Source organism: Caloenas nicobarica, chromosome 1 (assembly GCF_036013445.1).
Source record: "Caloenas nicobarica isolate bCalNic1 chromosome 1, bCalNic1.hap1, whole genome shotgun sequence".
NCBI lineage: Eukaryota > Metazoa > Chordata > Aves > Columbiformes > Columbidae > Caloenas > Caloenas nicobarica.
In genome coordinates this window covers 77245609-77264250 of record NC_088245.1, presented here as the reverse complement: position 1 = coordinate 77264250, position 18642 = coordinate 77245609, and the positions used below count along the sequence as shown (strand labels likewise).

The 18642-nt window shown below is 40.9% G+C and overlaps 1 protein-coding gene across 3 annotated transcripts in view; it reads right to left on the bottom strand.

Annotated features, from left to right (window-relative positions):
- Positions 1 to 10588, bottom strand: part of PACSIN2 (protein kinase C and casein kinase substrate in neurons 2) — a 64231-nt gene extending 53643 nt beyond the window's left edge. For all 3 annotated transcript variants that reach the window (XM_065631054.1, XM_065631064.1, XM_065631074.1), the window contains exon 1: positions 10444 to 10588. The gene's annotated coding sequence lies outside the window, so the exon portion shown is untranslated. The remainder of the gene's footprint in view (positions 1 to 10443) is intronic.
- Between the last annotated feature and the right edge of the window lie 8054 nt (positions 10589 to 18642).

Sequence of the window (18642 nt, the reverse complement as noted above, 5' to 3'; positions counted from 1 at the left end):
ATGAACAGAGAAGTCATTCACAATATCCAGTGAATAAACTTTCACCTTTCCCAGTGCAGTGAACAATTAAAGAAAAGCAAAAAGGGTTCTGCATTACTTGGAAAGATGTTCTCTGCTAGCCAGTCTGTGCATCTGCTTCAAAAAAATATTAGGTGGAAGATCGCTTTGCTGAGAATAACTAAGAAAGCAGACTGGGCAGTATCACAGAACAAAAGTAACAGGAGGATCCAACTAATTTGATTCAATTATTTTACAGGAAGGAGGGAAAAAAGAAAAAAAAAGAAAAAAAAAATCACAGCACAGGTTACAATAAGGCAGGCAAGCAGTTTTTTCAGCCTAAGAAATGAGAGAGCTGAAATAACAAGAGTTGGCATGGGTTTTGTGTATACCAAGGGGAAAGAGGAGAAAAAAAAAAAAAAAAAGACACACCCCCCCCCCCCCCCAAACCCACATACTTGATTCTTTCCATAAGATTAAGTCAATTTTGGAAATTAAATATTGAGTTGGAATGCAAAGCTAGTTCTTCAAAACCTAGTTTAACAATAAAGCATTAATTTAAATTTAATTAATTTAAATCTACTGCTAGGAGTTTTAAAAATTATTCAACATTCACTTTTTAAATAAATATAGCATTTCATTACATAAGAATCAGTGTTACACGTAAGAAACATTTCAGTTATTTACAACCATGTATTTTAGAAGTCAAAAGGCAAAGACTTCTAGCTCCTTTCTACTTAGAACCTGTTCAACTTTGAAAGGTATTTCAATTCTGTCTTCTAGTCCTTCCACACTAAAATATTTTAAGCAAAAATTTAAATTAAAAAACCCAGCAAGTTTACCTTTAAATTTACAAGTTCAAGATCACTTGAAACTTATTACCTATTCAGCCATGCATTCAAAATTAGTTTAAAAAAAAAAATCAAGAAAAATAAGTGAATCTTCAATTCCCTTAACTATAAATAGTTTAAGTGTACAGTCTCCAGGCAGGAAGTGTTAAATTTTATACAGTTGTATTTCAGCAGCTCATGTAGCATAGCTTCAGCTGCTAGGATGAGCAACACTGTTGCATTTATACACACTACATTTTTCTTATTTTATTACATCCTGACTAGCTTTGCCATACATGAGATTATAAAAGCACTTATGCAAAAAAACTTGTTTACACCCAGCATTCACTTTACAGCTTAACTTTATAGAAAATATTCACTGTACTGCTTATCTCAATACCTAGCCTGCTCACTTTATTATGGTATAAATTTGTTCCACTGACAAAGATTGATCTGGTCTTCTCCTATGTCCCCAGTCACTCCTCCTGACCCATCCCTATGCCATCAATTATATTCAGGAAGCCAGGTGCTAAGCTTCATCCAGCTGAAAATTACTCTGCCAAAAATAAAAGGGAACCAACTCTGGTCACAGCACAGCCATATACGTGCCATCACAGAGCACGTAGCAAGAACAAATAGCTGGGCACCAGGGAAAGAATCTGATTTCCCATATTAGTAGCAATACAGACTGCCACTGGTTTTGATGTTACTTGCCTTAACATTGTGAGCAGAAGTGGCAACAAGCTTCTGAGCTAGTTTAACAAGTTACAAGATGCTGTGCTAACAAAAGGAATGAGCAAGTACACCTACAACACAAAAGATACTCTTCAGAAAGTCTGAGACCCTGAAAGACAGGCAAAAAGATACTTTCACTGTTTATGTGCGAGTGGTAGACACACAAGTAAGAAAAATTATATTTTTGCATTTGGGAACGTAAATCAAGACCACTCGCATCACTGAAACCTCACTGTACAAGTCACATGGCTGAACAGTTTGTTAATGGTTATAATGTAGGTAGAGAGGATTAAGTGGTCAAGAAAGGAGTGGTGACACTTCTGCAATAATACTCATTACTTGTTTGAATTATTAACAACTTTAAGGGACAACAACACTCGACAGTTCAGCAACATCTTCCGATAGCTCGTGCACCACATGGGCACTAACTACTGTCTACTCAAGACCACTCAAGCACAGTAAACAAAGAGCAGTCAGCTCCTTCTGACATGAACTGCTGTGTGAAGAATGCCACATTAATGTGGAGCCCTTTGGTCCCACTGACATATATTTCATGTTTCACTTTCCCAATTCTAAAATTTGCAAGGAATTTAACATACGTTATAGGTCCTAACTCAAATGTCCTAACTCAAAGAGCACACTGCATCCAATACAAAGGAACTCCATGCATACCGTATCTCAAAAGAGAATGGATGACAGAACTAAAAGAAGTCAACTACCTGCATACCAGCCCTGAGTTGACTCAGATTATTTCCAGTTTCAACAGAGAAGACTCGGGTTTTGCAATCTGATCAAATGATTAGTTTATTACACAAGAATCACATGGAATCACAGGAGAATTTTTTTAATACCTGTTTCCAAAGCCACATTAGAAAAAGAAAACAATGTAGCAAGAGAAATAGCTATAGGTGAAGTGGGAAAGAGGGGAAGTTCATGGTAACAAATGTAACAAAATGGATGGAAAATTATGGAAGACAGCAGAAAGAACACAGAAATAGTTGTAGTGGTAGACCTCAAATCTTTTTAAAGCTCCTTTTTTGTCCTTATTATAACAACCTTGGCAACAATACTACCATTCATAAGGTATCAACATCTTAATGTAGTAACAGAGGCAGAAGGTCTATGAATGCTGACAAATAATCACAACTGAGTGATATGATTATTACCTCTCAAACTAGAAATCGAAATGGCTTAGTGTGCCAGGTCAGCCAAGATAGGGTTAAGTTCTACTCTGCCAGGACAGCTGACCCAGACTGGCCAAAGGGAATATTCCACAGCAATTCCATACCATGTAAATTCATGCTCATTTACAAAGGTGGCAGGCCAGGGGGGCAGGTTTGCTGGGGTCCCATTGCTTCGTAGTGTCTTTCATTATTGTCGTTGTTATTGTTAGTTCATTTTTCTTTGCTGTTCCATTAAACTGTTCTTATCTCAACCCATGAATTTTTGCGTTCGTTTTCTGACTCTTCTCCCCATCCCACCAGGGGCAAGAGAGGGGGTGAGTGAGCGGAACATGGTTTTAGCTGCTGAGTGTGGGGCCTGGGGCTAAACTATGGACACGTAGGAGTCCAAAACAAGCATGTCCAAATTAGCTTTTGTTCAAGAATTTGAAAAAATCATTTGAGTGTCTTTAAGTCACGAACTTCTAAGAAGTTCTGAAAAATGGGGAAAACTGATACTACCTAAGCATTTTAAAAGGGACATGGTTATAGTTCACTAAATACAAGTCAGTTGAAATGGAACCAATAAGATCCCACTTGAGTATAACGAGTTGATAATTGTTATTACATAAGTAAAAAGAAAAATCAATACAACAAATTTCTTAAATTACATTTACTTTCAACTCTCAAAATAGAGTCAAGAAATTTTATGAAGCAGGATGTGTCTACTGAGCTACCACTAAGCTATTTACCATTATCACTGGTGACCTCAGAATAGATCCGGAACCATGACTGATCTACTGCACAGCTGATATAAGAAAAAGCCTGAGGAAATACTAAATAACAGAGACTCCAGTGCCAATAAACATATTTTGATTGTTTGCTGAAATGAACACAAGCTAAAGACCCTACTTCAGAATCCACATTGGGTTGTACCAAGATAAAGTTTAATTTTCCTATCTGTCATGGTTTAACCTCAGCTGGCAACTAAGCACCACGCAGCCACTTGCTCTCTCCCCCCGGTGGGATGGGATAAAGAATTAGGAGGGTGAAAGTAAGAAAATTCATGGGCTGTGATAAAGACGGTTTAACAGGTAAAGCAAAAGCTGTGTGCACAAGCAAAGCAAACCAAGGAATTCATTCACCACTTCCCATGGGCAGGCAGGTGTTCAGCTATCTCCAGGAAGGCAGGGCTCCATCACACATAACAATTACTTGGGAAGACAAATCGCCATCACTCCGAATGTGCCCCCTTCCTTCTTCCCCCAGGTTTATATACTGAGCATGATGTCATACGGTATCGAATATCGCTTTGGGCAGTTTGGGTCAGCTGTCCTGGCTGTGCCCCCTCCCAAATTCTTATGCTCCTGGCACCCTACCAGACCGTGGTGAGGCCAGCTGTCACCCTGCAGCCCATAGAGGCCCATGGTGGAGCAGATACCCACTTACAGCCCGTGGAGAGCCCACACTGGAGCAGGTTCCTGGCAGGACCTGTGACCCCACCAAGAGAGGAGCCCAGGCTGGAGCAGGTTTGCTGGCAGGACTTGTGACCCCGTGGGGGACCCACGCTGGAGCAGTCTGCTCCTGAAGGGCTGCACCCCCTGGAAGGGACCCGTGTTGGAGCAGTTCATGAAGAACTGCAGCCCATGGGAAGGACTCACATTGGAGAAGTTCATGGAGGACTGTCTGCCATGCGACGGACCTCACACTGGAGCAGGTAAAGAGTGTGAGGAGGAAGGAGCAGCAGAGACAACATGTGATGAACTGACCACAACCCCCATTTCCTGTCCCCTTGCAACACTTGGTGGGAGGAAGTAGAGAAATCAGGAGTCAAGTTGAGCCCAGGAAGAAGAGAGGGGCAAGGGGAAGGTGTTTTAAGATTTGGCTTTATTTCTCATTACCCTAACTCTGATTCCATTGGCAATAAATTAAATTACTGTCCCCAAGTCAAGTCTGTTTTGTCTATGACAGTAATTGGTGACTGATCTCTCCCTGTCCTTATCTCGACCCACAAGTCTTTCATTATATGTTCTCTCACCTGTCCAGCTGAGGAAGGGAGTGATAGAGCAGCTTGGTGGGCACTTGACATCCAGTCAAGATCAACCCACCACAAGCCAATGACACCGTAGCCATATACAACTTGTTTCACTTATCTTCCCATTGAGGACTCAGTTCACTAAGACAGCATAAAAGTTTGCTTTGGGAAGTAGCACTATTAATTGCAGGTTCATTGTTCATACTTTATCCATATGTGCTGGTTGTTCCTACTGTTAATTAAACCAGCTTTCAAAAAAGACAAAAATCTCAAAGGAAGAATGACACACAGCCCTGTGTCATAAAAACTACTAGTAGAAAGCAGAACTGCAGTAAAACATACTCAAGTTGGTATAAACCAGTGGGAACACTAGTGGCCTACCAAAATAGTGGACCAATATAAATAATCAATGAGACAGCAATACTCCAGCTGTGGGCATGAGAGTTTCTAAGAAATTTCATTGCCCAATTCTCACTGTATTTGAATGACACAAGACTGACAGCACTCTTTATATGAAGCTCTCCTAACAGACAAAAATTAAAGAAAATGTGTTTAAAGGAAATGGTTATCTAGTTCTTACATGTCAAATGGAGTGCTCGCATTTTGGAATGGAAACATCACCTCAACCCAGCAAGAACTTGGGAACAATTCCCTTCAGTTAAGTTCACCCTAGAGCTTAGCCAAGCAGTTCAATGGCTCCTTCAAGTTAAGCACAATTGTACGTTGGCCAGATATTAGATTACTTACATTGGTTAGCTTGTTTCAGGTAAATGACCAGAAAAAAAAAAAGTTTTTAAGCTTTTATCTGTAACTATTAAGGGACAGAGAGAACCTGAACACTTTGGAAAAAAATGCTTTAAAAGATGTTATTCAAGGACTGTGGAATTAAACATGCCTGCAAGTTGATGTTGTACACATGCAGGTCCATTAAATACAAAGAGTTGCTTTAACATAACTAGACCTGTTTATTATAGATTAATCATTTCTCCTGACAAGAAAGCAGCATTGTTCCACCCAGCAGTGATCCAGGTATCTGCCAGTTTGCTAAGTAAGCCTCTATTAGGGGACAGGATGGGAGGCATAAGCCAAACTTAAAAGATGTCCCATTTGTCCTGTGACTCATGGAAGATCATTGATTGAAATCTGTACTTCACATTACCCCTTTTAAGAAGGACACATTAAACATATTCACCCCACACCCTTTATTTGACCTATTAAGTCAGAAATAAAACAAAAAACTACATAAACTTAAAAGAATAGTGAGGTATGGCTGTGTACCTGCTATTAAGAACTAATAAAATTCTTATTTCAACATTTACCTACCATTCCTATGCTAAGTAAGAAGCTCTGTACAATTGTTTTTGGAACCCAGAACCCTTGGTTATGCTCAGAAAATTTGAGATGGCAGGCATGAGAACTATGCTAGTCCTTTCAGATCACAGTCAATACATACCTTTTGTTGTTAGAATCACCAGCTGGCAATTCATCAGCCTGATATGTGGGGGAGACTAACTTATTATCATACATAAAAATCAGATGAGTCCTGTTTGTGCTACTCATGTACAAAGATACAATAATAATAAGACAGAAAGAATATCACATTCCTGCAAAAAGACACTTCACAATGAAGACTACACAGTCATCCAGCTTTAATATCAGTAAACAGCCAACTACATCATAGTCAAAAGCTAAGAGTTTGCAAGTACATCATGATTCTGTGATCCATAAATCACAACAGGCATGGGAAGATATTTAAAACACATACTTGTGAACTCTTCTGAGTTCACGGTGTCACTTAAAATCTGCGTGGCACCCATTGTCAGAGTGTCATATCTATAAGTTTATGTCAGAAGATTACATAAAAGCCAGCCCTCTTGGTTCCAATAAAACTGTTTGAAACAAGTATTTAATAATACGATTTGACAGACTGTTCTTATCCTCACCATTTTTGCTGTAATATTGTAGTCCGCTTTGTTATTCGCCAGTCTAGAGTATATGATAAAAGACAAAGAAGGTTGTTTAAAAATTTTTGGTCTGTAGATGTCTTGGAATTAAAGTCTTAACTTTAAGCGGAGTCTTACACAAGTAAACAGGGTTAATAATATGCATTTGCCCAAAAAACAAACACCACAAGATACAGGTTTCCAACACTGTCAAAATATTTACAATATGTTGTATAAGCCAGAACAGTTTTTAAACATTTGCATATTGTGAAGAGTTGAACCAAACCACGTCACTTAAAGCCTTAGAGACATTTTCTTATTGCTTCTAAGCTCATTACTGTGCAGTGTTACAATACCTGTGCTAGCTCTATCCCTGTTTACTAATTAGGGCTGTGTGCCTCCTCAAATATTGACACATCCTGTCCACCAAGATTTACAGGACTCTACTAACGCACAGCATTTCACAGTGGCTCAAGCAGAATCACTCACACTCCAAGGAACACACATCAAGGCAGATTCGAGACCAAGATCATTAGAGAAATTTTGACTGTTCCCTTGACCCAAGCAAGGTACCTTGCAGGAGAGCCCATAAAGGAATGACATTCAAGTCTCGTGATAAATTCAACTATGACTGTAGACTGGGAACCAACCCCAGGATACAACAGCCTTTTTACTGTCAACTTCAGGTTATTCTTCCCAACCCCAGTGTGCCAACTAGCCAGGTAACATTCATATTAAGTATACCATTCTACTCAACCACAGGCTTAGAATACTTAGCTCAGTTTCAGTACAGTTACATCACTGTTATTTCCTGCTTTCTTCCTTTTCATGTGCTGAGAACAATTAATCACTACATTAAGTCAAGCCAAAAACCCGTAACTACATTTAGTTGAAAGGAACAACACACTTCTTGAAGTTTTACGGATTAAGACAGAATTTGAATTAAATTCTATGTTACAAAAAGGTTGTTTATCTGACAGAGTAGTCCTCAATTAAAGCATTAGAGACTTCATTCCAGATCTCAGGCAATGAGTAAGTCTTTAAATCTTATAATTTCTTTTAAAAAGCAGAGATCCCAAGGACAAACAAAACACTATTCCAACATATTAGTTTACATGCATGTTTAAACAAATCTATTAAAAATATTTCAATCTGCATTTACTGTTCTCCTGGCTTACTGTATGAGAAGACAGAACTTTTTCCACAACCTGCTACTCCCACATTAAGAAAACCATGCACCGTCTCAGAGGCAGAAAGCTACCTTTTAGCCAATCTCCATTACTCCCACAGATTCATATAAGCACAGGCAATTCTTGACTAGCAGCGCCGCTAAGCATTTTATCTTTTGTCATTGCTGTGACAGGCTGACAAGCACTGAAGTCTCTTGTCCTGCATTTACAGGCTACCAATTCAAGTCAACATGTCCTCTTCAAAATGAGAGAAAAAACATTCAGTGTAACCAAAAAAAAAAAGGTCCAAAACGGTTTTGCCTAACAACTACAATTGTGCAATGTATCTTCCTTTTAACATTGATATTGTTGCTTGATGTGTATGTATGCAGTTTAGCCCCCAGGGCAGGTTTTAATGTTTATTCTAAAATGGCACTGCACAACACAAACTCTGAGCCAAAGAAACTGAGTCTGGAACTGTAAACTATGCACTGAGGGGAGTTTGGAGCACTCCAACACTGAACAGGATGCCAAGATTAACACTACAGAGGACAAGGTAGCACCTGCACTCCTCTCCTGCTTACCATACCTAAGCTGTGGTATAGTATGATCAGAGATCTCTAACATGATGCTGCATTGTGCTAATTAGACACACCTCATGTGCTAATACACGCTACTGTTTAAGCTGATTCAGTCCTAATTGGTAGAATATAACTCTACTATTTTTGAAGGAAAACAGCAAGTTTGACAAAATATAATTTCATACAGCAAGCACATTAGCCCTTGGTGTCAATAACCTTAATAGTTAAAAACACAATTACGGAGTTTTGCCCATCTGAAATACAGTTGGCAAACTGTTTTAGTTACCTCTCTCCTTTAAGCAGAAATACAAGTCTTCTCTCCTCCTCCTCCTCCCCCTCAAGAAAGCAATGAAGCAATGTTTTTATATTAGTGTCATCACAGACATATGAGAATGATCTTTCTGTTGCACTAAAACCAGAATGAAAACTCAGTTGCTTACATAACGCAGTCTTCACTATGACTATTACAATAAAGCACTGTTCATGTTTTTACCTTTTCAAAGCAGTGAAAAGGTTCTGTCTTCAGAGAAGGGCTCAACAAACTCTGGAATTCAATTCAAATTAGCAGAAGGGAAAAAAATCCCCCCTGTAGCAAGCGAAAACAGTCTTATGGCAACCTTTCAAGCAGTCTGTTGTGTGGCTGGGGGAGTGCAATAGAAGAAAATAAAAGTGTCTAGCACATCTCAAGGCTTATTTTTTAACCCAGCCTGGGTCACGTACATATGATCAAACTTATTGAAATAGGTACAGAAAATGCAAGCAGTGGTGTACTTGTTTTAAATTATCATAACTAACCTACGCTTTTAATCAAGAATGGCTATCAAGAAAACTGAACATTTAAAATTGCAAGATTGCATTTAGTTTTCAAACATTCCATTTACAATGGACATTATACGTCACTTGCACCCTTCTGGCTTCTCTTGCTGCTAGGGCAAAAGGATGAAGTCTCATAAGATTCAGTCTATCAGCTTCTGAGTCACTCCAAGCAGAGACAGCCAAGCAGCTGTGGAAGATAGATATAGCAAGCCAGACAGACACCGTAGATACCCAGTCTTTCTCTAACCAGGTAGCCTCAATGCACATAAAGAGACTCCTGTCTCTCACACAGACGATTCACTTTGCAAGATGAGGAGATCCTTTCCGCAAGCCAAAAAAGGGAAAGTCAAGAGAGAAGGCAATGGCAAGCCCAAGAAGCCTGACTTGGCTGGGTCATTACCAGTACTCAGGAGGCTGTGAGCTGTTTAAAACCTCACTCTCCCCCACAGAAACACTTCCTCCCACCAAAACAGCATCGTTACTTGCCATCATCCAGGACGCCGGGATTTCAAAGCCGGGACAAAAAAACCAGTCGCTCAATTTTAGGTCTCCCTCTACACCCTCTTCTCCTCCCCTCCCCAAACCAGAGCCGTCACCACCACCGAGTGGGTCACTAAACTTCCCCGAGCAGCGAGCTCTTTCCCTCCTACAGGAACCGAGCCTCCCCACAGCCGCTGTCATCATTCCCCGCAAGCCCCAGCCCTGCCCTGCCCCGCCAGGAGCCGTGCAAGGAGAGCTTCACCTTCCCCGCTCCCGCCGGAGAGAGGACGCCCCAACACCCCCGCGGGCCTGCACCCCCCAGCGCCCCCCCCGCCCGCCGCCTCTCCACGCCGCCGTCGCGCCTCAGCACTGTCGCTCCCGCCCGCGCCCCCAGACCCTCTTTCCCTCCCCCCCACCGCCTCACCGCGGTCCCTCAGCACCCAACGGGGCCTCCACGGCACGCCGCCCGCCCCGCCCCGCGCGGCCTGACCCCGCCACGGGGCAACAGCAGCGCCGGCCGCCGCCGGCCCGCGAGCGACGGGCTGAACCAAACGCCCTCCCCGCGGCCGCCGGTGCGAATGCGCTGCCCGCCATTCCGCGCTCCCCCGCAAAAGCTCTCCGACGAGGTTCTAAACCCCGGCCTCTGCCTCGAGTCTCTCTCCGAGGCTAGGGCCCAAGACGACGGCACCGCCCTCACCTGAAGTGCCGGAAAGTGCCCGTCTCCTGTGCCCGCGGGCGGCGAAAGAGGGAGGGGGCCGGCGAGACTGAGAGAGAGCGCGGCGGAACGCGAGAGACACCCCAGCGCTCCGCTCCCCGCCGCACCGACTGCCGCCCCCCGCGCCCGCCACCTCCGCCCCTCCGATTGGCGGACGCCCAGCCGCCCTCCGATTGGGCGAGAGCGACGAGCAGGCTCCCGCCCCGCCGCCGACTATTGGCTCTCCCAGACTGCCAATTAACGCTGCTTCCTAGTCGAGGGCTGGAAGGGGCGGTGGGGGCAAAGGTAGCTGGCGGGAGGCGGTGGCGCGCGCGCCCGCGGCCGGCGCGAGCTTCCCCAACGGCTGCCGGGGGCCGTTAGCGCCGAGTGCGCCTCGGGGTGGCCCGGCCGGCGGGCCGAGGCCCCGGCTCCCGGGGGCGCCTCATGAGGGGGATGTGGCCGCTGCGGGGTACGCGTCTGCGGCCGGCAGCGCCGGCGGCTGCCACCCCGCGCCTACCGGGCAGCCTGCCCGCCCCGACCGGCTCGCCGAGAGGGCAGCCGCTGTGTGCGTATAACACAGGTATATACGTGGTCGGAAACCGCTGACAGTAACGCTGCAGAGCATGTCAGGGCGCAACGTGAATAAAAACATCGCACCTGTGTCCCGTTTCCGCTGCGGAGGGCCGTGAACGAGCAGAAGATTTCGTTTCCCGAAGCGGAATTTGACCGAACCGAAAGATCCTGAAAAGTGACAGGGACTTTTAGAGGCCCGAAAGTGGTGAAGGCTTTAATTTCCCTCCCGATCCCGCGGCAGTCCCGCCGTGTAACGCAGTGCCCTCTAACAGCACAATGCGGCAATGACGGTGCTGCATTTATTCCGCTTCTCCTCCGGCTCCTGTCTGTCAGCTGCAGCCGCGTCTCGCTGCGGGGGACGGCACAGGACTTCGCGGGCTTGTCTGACAGCTGCATTCGAGACAGAGGTGGCTCAAGGACAGAGCCACCTTTAAAATAACATTGCTGATTTGGTTAAACCTCGGTGCACGGAGGTACGTAATACTTGAATAGTATCACAGGCAGAACTGTTATTCCAGCCCTTGCCTATCTTTCAGCCTTGTTTGCTTTAGAGAGAGGATTATTTCAAGTTCCAAGCAGCAGCCATCACGATAACCTTATTTTGTCCCTTCGGCCTTTACCTTCTCCTCCACCAGTTTCAGCATTTCCCTTCCATCTGCCCTTCTCATCACTGATCTGCCTCCAGCGTTGTCCCAGAGGACAGCCTGGTTTGGGGACAGCAAGAGCTCTGGATCATTTGTTAGGGCTGCAAAACAGTCCTAAGAGTACTTTCCTCTTGGCCATGCTTCTTATGCAAGTCTGCATATAATCAGCATAGACGCCAAGTCTTCCTGTACTCTTTCACTAAGTGCGTGACTCATGAACTCAAGGAGTTTTAAGTTCACTGGGAATTCAGATTAGCTCAGGACTGTGAGACCACAGCACTGAGGTAAATTTTACCTTTTGAAGAAATGTCCTTAAAAATTTGAGTTGAATTAATTGCAGTTAATATTACTGCAAAATTTGGTCAGGTTGGTAAGCTAAGACTTAACATGATTTCCTCCTTCCCTAATCTCCCTTTCATCTCTCTTGAAATTTAGAATTTCACATTTTAGAGGAGGAATCTTGAAATTTATTGCTATTTCTTCTCTCAGTTCTGACCACAAATGTGCTTTAATTTTCCACACAGTGGCTCTCATTAAATATGAGATCAAGCTTTGCATAAACCAGCTCTCTTTACAGGAGATTACAAGTGACGTATATAATCGCAAATACAGCTCTTTCTGTATGGACACGAATCAAGCTTCCATTTTGCCTAGGGCATTGTCAAAGCTGGAAATCCTCCCTGCCAGAACACTTAGACTTTCTTCAACCTCAACATCAAAACAGTCATTCATCTCTTTGTATGATCAAATAAGGCTCAAACTTGTTCAAAGATTGAAGAAACAGAACAGAAATTCAGTGTAAATCATAGTGCTCCTTGGTAGAACTAAGTTCATATTGTGATGAAATGGAATTCCATTTTGGCAGAGGACAGAAGTTCAACTGCAGTTGGTGGTGGACTGACACAAAAAATCCCGCAACTATTCCACACAGAGTTGGTTAAATACCACCTTTTGCCCCCAAAATCACTTCACTGTGCACAAAACCAGTGCAAATCACATATGTGCCACTGCCTGTGAGAGCCAGGGCTCACATTCTTACATGAGGCCAGTATGGGGACAATGACTGTAAATGGAGCAGGAGAGCCCTGAGTCTGGTTGCAAAAACTATCAGACAGTCTTTTAACAATGAGGAAAATAGTGCCTTATTCTTCAAATCAGCTATTCCCATGCATGGACTTTGCTAGGCCTCTGTACTGCTTATACCTTTTATATATATATATATATTACTTATTATTATATTGCATCGTGTGTGTATATATACATTGTGTTTATTTTATTACTATATTTACATATATATTTACTGTATTTACATATATATATATATTTACTAGATTTTTTTAAAAAATATGTACATATAGGTACAGTAAGTTCAGTCCTTGTGTCACAGTGCAAAGGCAGTGGCGTAGTTTTGGGAGTCCTTGTAATATAGAACTTGAACTGCTTCTGCCTCCCAAGGGAACAGAGAGCAATCAGAAATGAGTAATTTACACAACATTTTTGTACCAACAACTGGATTCAGATTTTAATAAAACTTGAGAAATAACAACTGTGTTTTCCAGCTTTTCACTTAAACATCTTTATAAATCTACTAACATCTTTATAAATGCTATGAAACACCTTTATAAATGCTATGAAATTATATTTTTAAAGATAAAAAGGTAAAGGCAGGACTATTAATTGGGAAAAAAGAAAGCTAACCAAAAGACAATTTATATGAACATTTTAATTTAATATTTGGAGGTGTCTCAAGGCACCACTTTAGGGAACAGCATTTTCAAGCTGCTGAATATTCTCTTCTGGTTGCAAGATGTTTCCTATGCTTTTTACATTTAGATGAAAAACACTTAGACACCTTTGGAAATCAATAAGACAAGAACAGCCATCAGAATTTTTAAAATACATTTTCAGTTGTAAAATTTTTTGCCCCTTTTCCAAGTGTACTATTTGAAACAATTCAGAAGCAACATCAAAATCATCTTAGTCTACTTTTTGGATCAACACTGTCAATCTTCCCATGAATTACCTCTAGGCGCAAAAGCAGAATTTGTCTGCATTGGGGTTAATACTCATGCTGGTGCAGCAATTTGACTTCATTATCTATAGTAATACAGTTTAAGGTATGTATAAATATATGTAGGCTTGAGGCTACATGCACTGAATAAATACATATATGCACTTGAAAAACTGCTCGGGAAAATATACCACAGAGGTTAATAAAGTACTATTTTTTTCAATTTATAAAACGTAAATTATCTCTATGCATATTCAAATGCTAAGTTTTTCTTGTAGTGAATTAAACGAGATTAGTGGTCTAATTATATCTATCATCAGTCATGCAACCTCCCAGCGTGATGACACTATTATGATGCCATAAATAATTTACTGATCTAGTGAATCATACTTTAACATATTAATCATTTTGGGTTTAGGATTTTGATATTTTTTCCTAAATATTAAAATTCATTTGTTCTCTGACCATTTTCAGTTATATTCAGAATATGACAGCCTGGCAAAGATTATCTTAATCTTTCTTCTTAAAAGAAAGACTGTCTATGCAGCCCCACTGGTAAGCATTTGATTTAGGCTGTTAGGAACAGGAAAGGAAGTTTCTGAAAAAAAAAATCCTCTCTCTCATTTTAGATAAGTATCCCACGGTTATTTTTACTTTTAAGACAGTCTATTTAACACAGTCTATTTTTAAATATGTTTCTTGTGTTTTCTGCTGTCATCAGAAATTCCATGTGTCCTTTTAAGCACTAATACTTCAGCTGTAAAGAAATTCTGTCTCTTGGCTGCACTCCATGCAAATTTTGTCGGTGTTTCTTGACTCTTGCAATAACTTTTCAGCATTCTCTTCAGAACCTTCCTCTCTGGCTAAGAAAGCCCACATGTTATGTATGTATTTATTTACTTGCACTTTAAATTTAATTCCTGAACCATGTTTTGATTGCAAATGTAATGCCATTAGTGAATATATATGCCAACCAATGAGACAGAATTTCAGAATACGAAATTTAATTCCACTCCAATCAATTTGTACTGTTTCACTGCCCAACTTTCACTGCTAAAGAACTTTTCACATTAAGATGTGTTCTTGTCTGAAAGATTCTTTATTATCTCCTTGTTTTTCACATTAATGTTTTTAATTAGTGTTTCATACTGTCCAAACTTTTCAATTTCACAACAATTGTCTATGATTGGCTCAGATGTGGCTGATACACTTTTAATAGGTACAAAAATTGAGAATGAAAGCATACAAGGCTCTCTGTCAATGGTAAAGATATCTCTATGTCATCATAAAAACTGTGAAAGTTCTGGCTATGGACTGCTCTGACTATAGAGAGTTTCTCTGAGCTTGCCTAAGCTTTGATGGCTACCTAAAAAAAATGCAAAAAAAAAAAAAATACAGCCTAGCACAAACAACTTCCTCCTATTCAGTAAAAACAATCAGTTTTTCCAAGAAACTCATTTATGTTCCTATTTCCTCTTAATAATCGAATGTTTAACAAAATTGCGGCTAAAGTCAGCTTTTCCCAGCTATACATATTTATTTTCTGCAGAGAACACAAGAATAAAGTTTTTGTTAAGGAACCCCACATGTTAGCGTAACAGGCCATGGACACCAGTGTTACATTTTGATACCTATGCACCAGATGGCACGGAGTCCTTCCAACTGCCCTGAAGGCTCGGGTGAGCTATTTTAATAAAGAAGGAACAAAATATAAGTTGCCTTCCGTTTTTTCCACCTAAGTAAACTGAACAGTAACTACTTCGGAAACGGCACTAGTTTGTAGAGTTGACAGAGTAAAGCCCTTCCTTTACTACAGATAATGAGCTCTGCCTGACATGTTCTGCTGCTGAAATGCAGGACTATCTATCTTCTGTGAAACGTCTATTGTTTTGCTAAGTTTATAGCAGGAAGTGAATCAGGAGATGGGGACATTTTAGGCAGAAGTTCTATTGTAAAGCCAACAGCAACAAAGTAGCTTTAGGGATAGTACTGTTTCTTTTATTCTAATTAAGTTCCTAAAGCCATATAAAGAAGCTATTATGTGGGAATCTTATTAATTCCTTCCATGTCAAAGAATTAATAGGGAGAAAGGTTAGTGCCCAGGAAGCAAGCCCCACTATTCAACTCTAGCAATAAGCTCCTTCTACACTGATGTCATTGTTGCTGTTTAGAGCTTGTCTATTTAATTCTTCATACAATACTGTCGTTATGCCAGTGATCACTTGAGCATATGAAGAACCGTGTTTTAGGACTGAGATGCACATTTATTTTAGCTCTGCCTGGCAAATTATTACACTAGCCAAAGTCAGAACTTTTGGGAACTGTTATTTCTGATATATTTTGCTGCACTGAAAGCCAAAACAGTTTCTTTATCCTACAATTAGATACATTTGGAGGATGATTGGCCTAGGGCCACGGTTAGTTACTCAGAATGAAGAGCTTGTCTGTTTGCGGCCACTCAGATTTAAGCTCACTTAAGCCCTCTCAGAGGTAAAACAGTCTTCAGTCTTTTGGAGAATTAGGCACTGGCAAAGCAAGCATCCACGTGAGGTTTGACATCTTTTATGATACATTTTATCATCACAACTTCAGTCAATTCCACTTAACTCCTATAGTAGAGGCATGCCCTGAGTGGTGTACACATCTCTCTAATGACCTCAGTCCCAGCTGATAGCAGAGCATGCCCCAGGCTGTTATCAGTGCGTGCACCACTTTGTACCATTAGTTCTGTTCTACCACAGCAATAGATTTAGTTAAGGACGCAGGAGTGAAAGGTTTAAGATTTTATCCCTGAGCAGACAATTAAAGTTTTCACTTGCAGTTTCTCTTCCTCCTTAGCAGATTTTCACCTTTACCTTTCAAGGCCATGTACAAACAAGCACCTCACAAGGGCGATATCCACATACTACCCCCGCTCCGAACTATTAGCTATGACTGCTTTTGTTTCTTTGTCATCCTCCTGCTTCTGAGTCTGCAGACATGCTGCTTCATGCACAGAGCCAACTCTCATTCCAGCTAACACGGAACATGACCTTTATTCAAATTCCTTCAAAGCACTGTATTTTTCAACAGGTTTTACGCAGAAAAAAAGATATAGCAATGGATGCTCCTAATTTTTCATTCTCTCAAGAACATTTCATTACGTGCATGCAGCTTCAAGTTCTTCATCAGAAAAGGAAGACTTCCTGATGGCTTAGAGGTTTTTTCGGGTCTGTTACTGATAATCAGAAAGGCAATCTTAGTCATCTAGAATTTAATGTTACTTCAGTTTTGTTCTTTAAAACTCCCTTTGCATATGTAAGTTTTTCATGTATTAGAAGTGAAAATACAGTTATGCCTTCAAATTTCAACCTCTGCAAAAAGCCTGTTGGAAAAGGAAATGAGGAGAAAGCAGTCTGACGTATCTAATCACTAGTCTACTGTTTTTAAAAAGAAAGTGGAATGGGCTCAGGAAGAGAGGGTCACTGCATCTGCAGTCTCTTCGACTTCTCACTCTTTAAAGAACATTGCGCTTCTGAATTCATGTTTGGGTCAGCAGGATAAATTCCTAGCAATACATCAGTTGGAAATTTAACTGTCTAAAATGTAACATCAACATTTGAAATCTAAATTCTAGTTCTGAGATTAAGTACTACACAGCCAAAGATTCCTATAAGAGCTTTTATTATTTTCTTTTTTTCCCCCCAATTAGTAATACTTTAATGTTTTGATTTTGAGGTAGTAATGATAATTTACTAGATATTTTACAGATATATTTCATCCTCAAGTGTTTGAAATATATTTTCCCAATACTACAGTGGCCAGAGAAAAGGATTTGTTTCTTCCAAATTGACAGCTCTGCTACAAAAATATTTTCCATATAAAATACTGGTCTCTAAATACTATAAATGAATGAAATATATCTGCTACACACTGGGAGAGAAATCCTTATTCTTTGAAATCAATAATAAGACTTCCACTGATTTAACATGATTACAATTTTTCAGAAGTCAGGACTGGAAGAGATGCGTTATTATACTGAGTAATACAAGTGCAAGCTCGAATGAGTTGAACCTTTCCAAGCCATTAAAAGACCCCTAAACAAATAAATAAGAATATTCAATATTACAGGTAGTGCCATTCCTATTCTGCCTTGTCAATGCCTGTGTTCTGCAGGCCCTGATACAATTCACTGCCTAGCTGTAAAGACACCATTGCCAACACAGGATACCACCTACAAACAAGTTTGGAAGAACAAGATTATTTAAATGCTACCATCGGTTTTGGTTCATTGTGAAATTACAGCTAAAAAGTATCACCTGGATTAAGCTTCCAAAGCCTTCTACAGCAATGAATCCTAATAACCCAGACATGCTTTTGCTTTCACATTAAGCCTTCCCAAAAAGGGGACTGAAAGTCACTGCAGCTCAGTTAGTAGGTTATGACTTCTACATACTCAAAAAGTAACAGTGTGAAGTTGACTTTTTAATGAGAATCTGCATTTTTCGATATACCTCTTCCATATAAAGTCCCACCAGTGTAGGCTGCATGAACAGGAAAGAAGATAAAGGGAAGGAGAAATCATCCTATTGTGGCCGTCCTTGCTAGTGCTACTGTTCTGATGGAATAAGACCACAACATCCTTTGTCCAAGCTACTAAAGAAATGAATTACAAGGAGTGGAAAGTGAGAGGAAACTCCAGTTTCCTTCCATCAGAGTATCCTTGTTATGTTCCTTGTCTGTAAGAAATATGACCATATGACAAAATACTATTTACTACAGTCTCATAGTTCCTAAGGTTGTCACATACTTTCTACTAACAGGCAGTTGAGGGTAAAGCCGGAAACATCTGCCCACTAAATATCACATCATTAAAACAGCACTTAGTATCTGACCACACATATAATTAAGAGTAGCTTACCCATTAAGGTTCAAATATACAAGCAAGAATCACACTTTGGAACTAAAAAACCCAACCAACCAAACACAAAACCC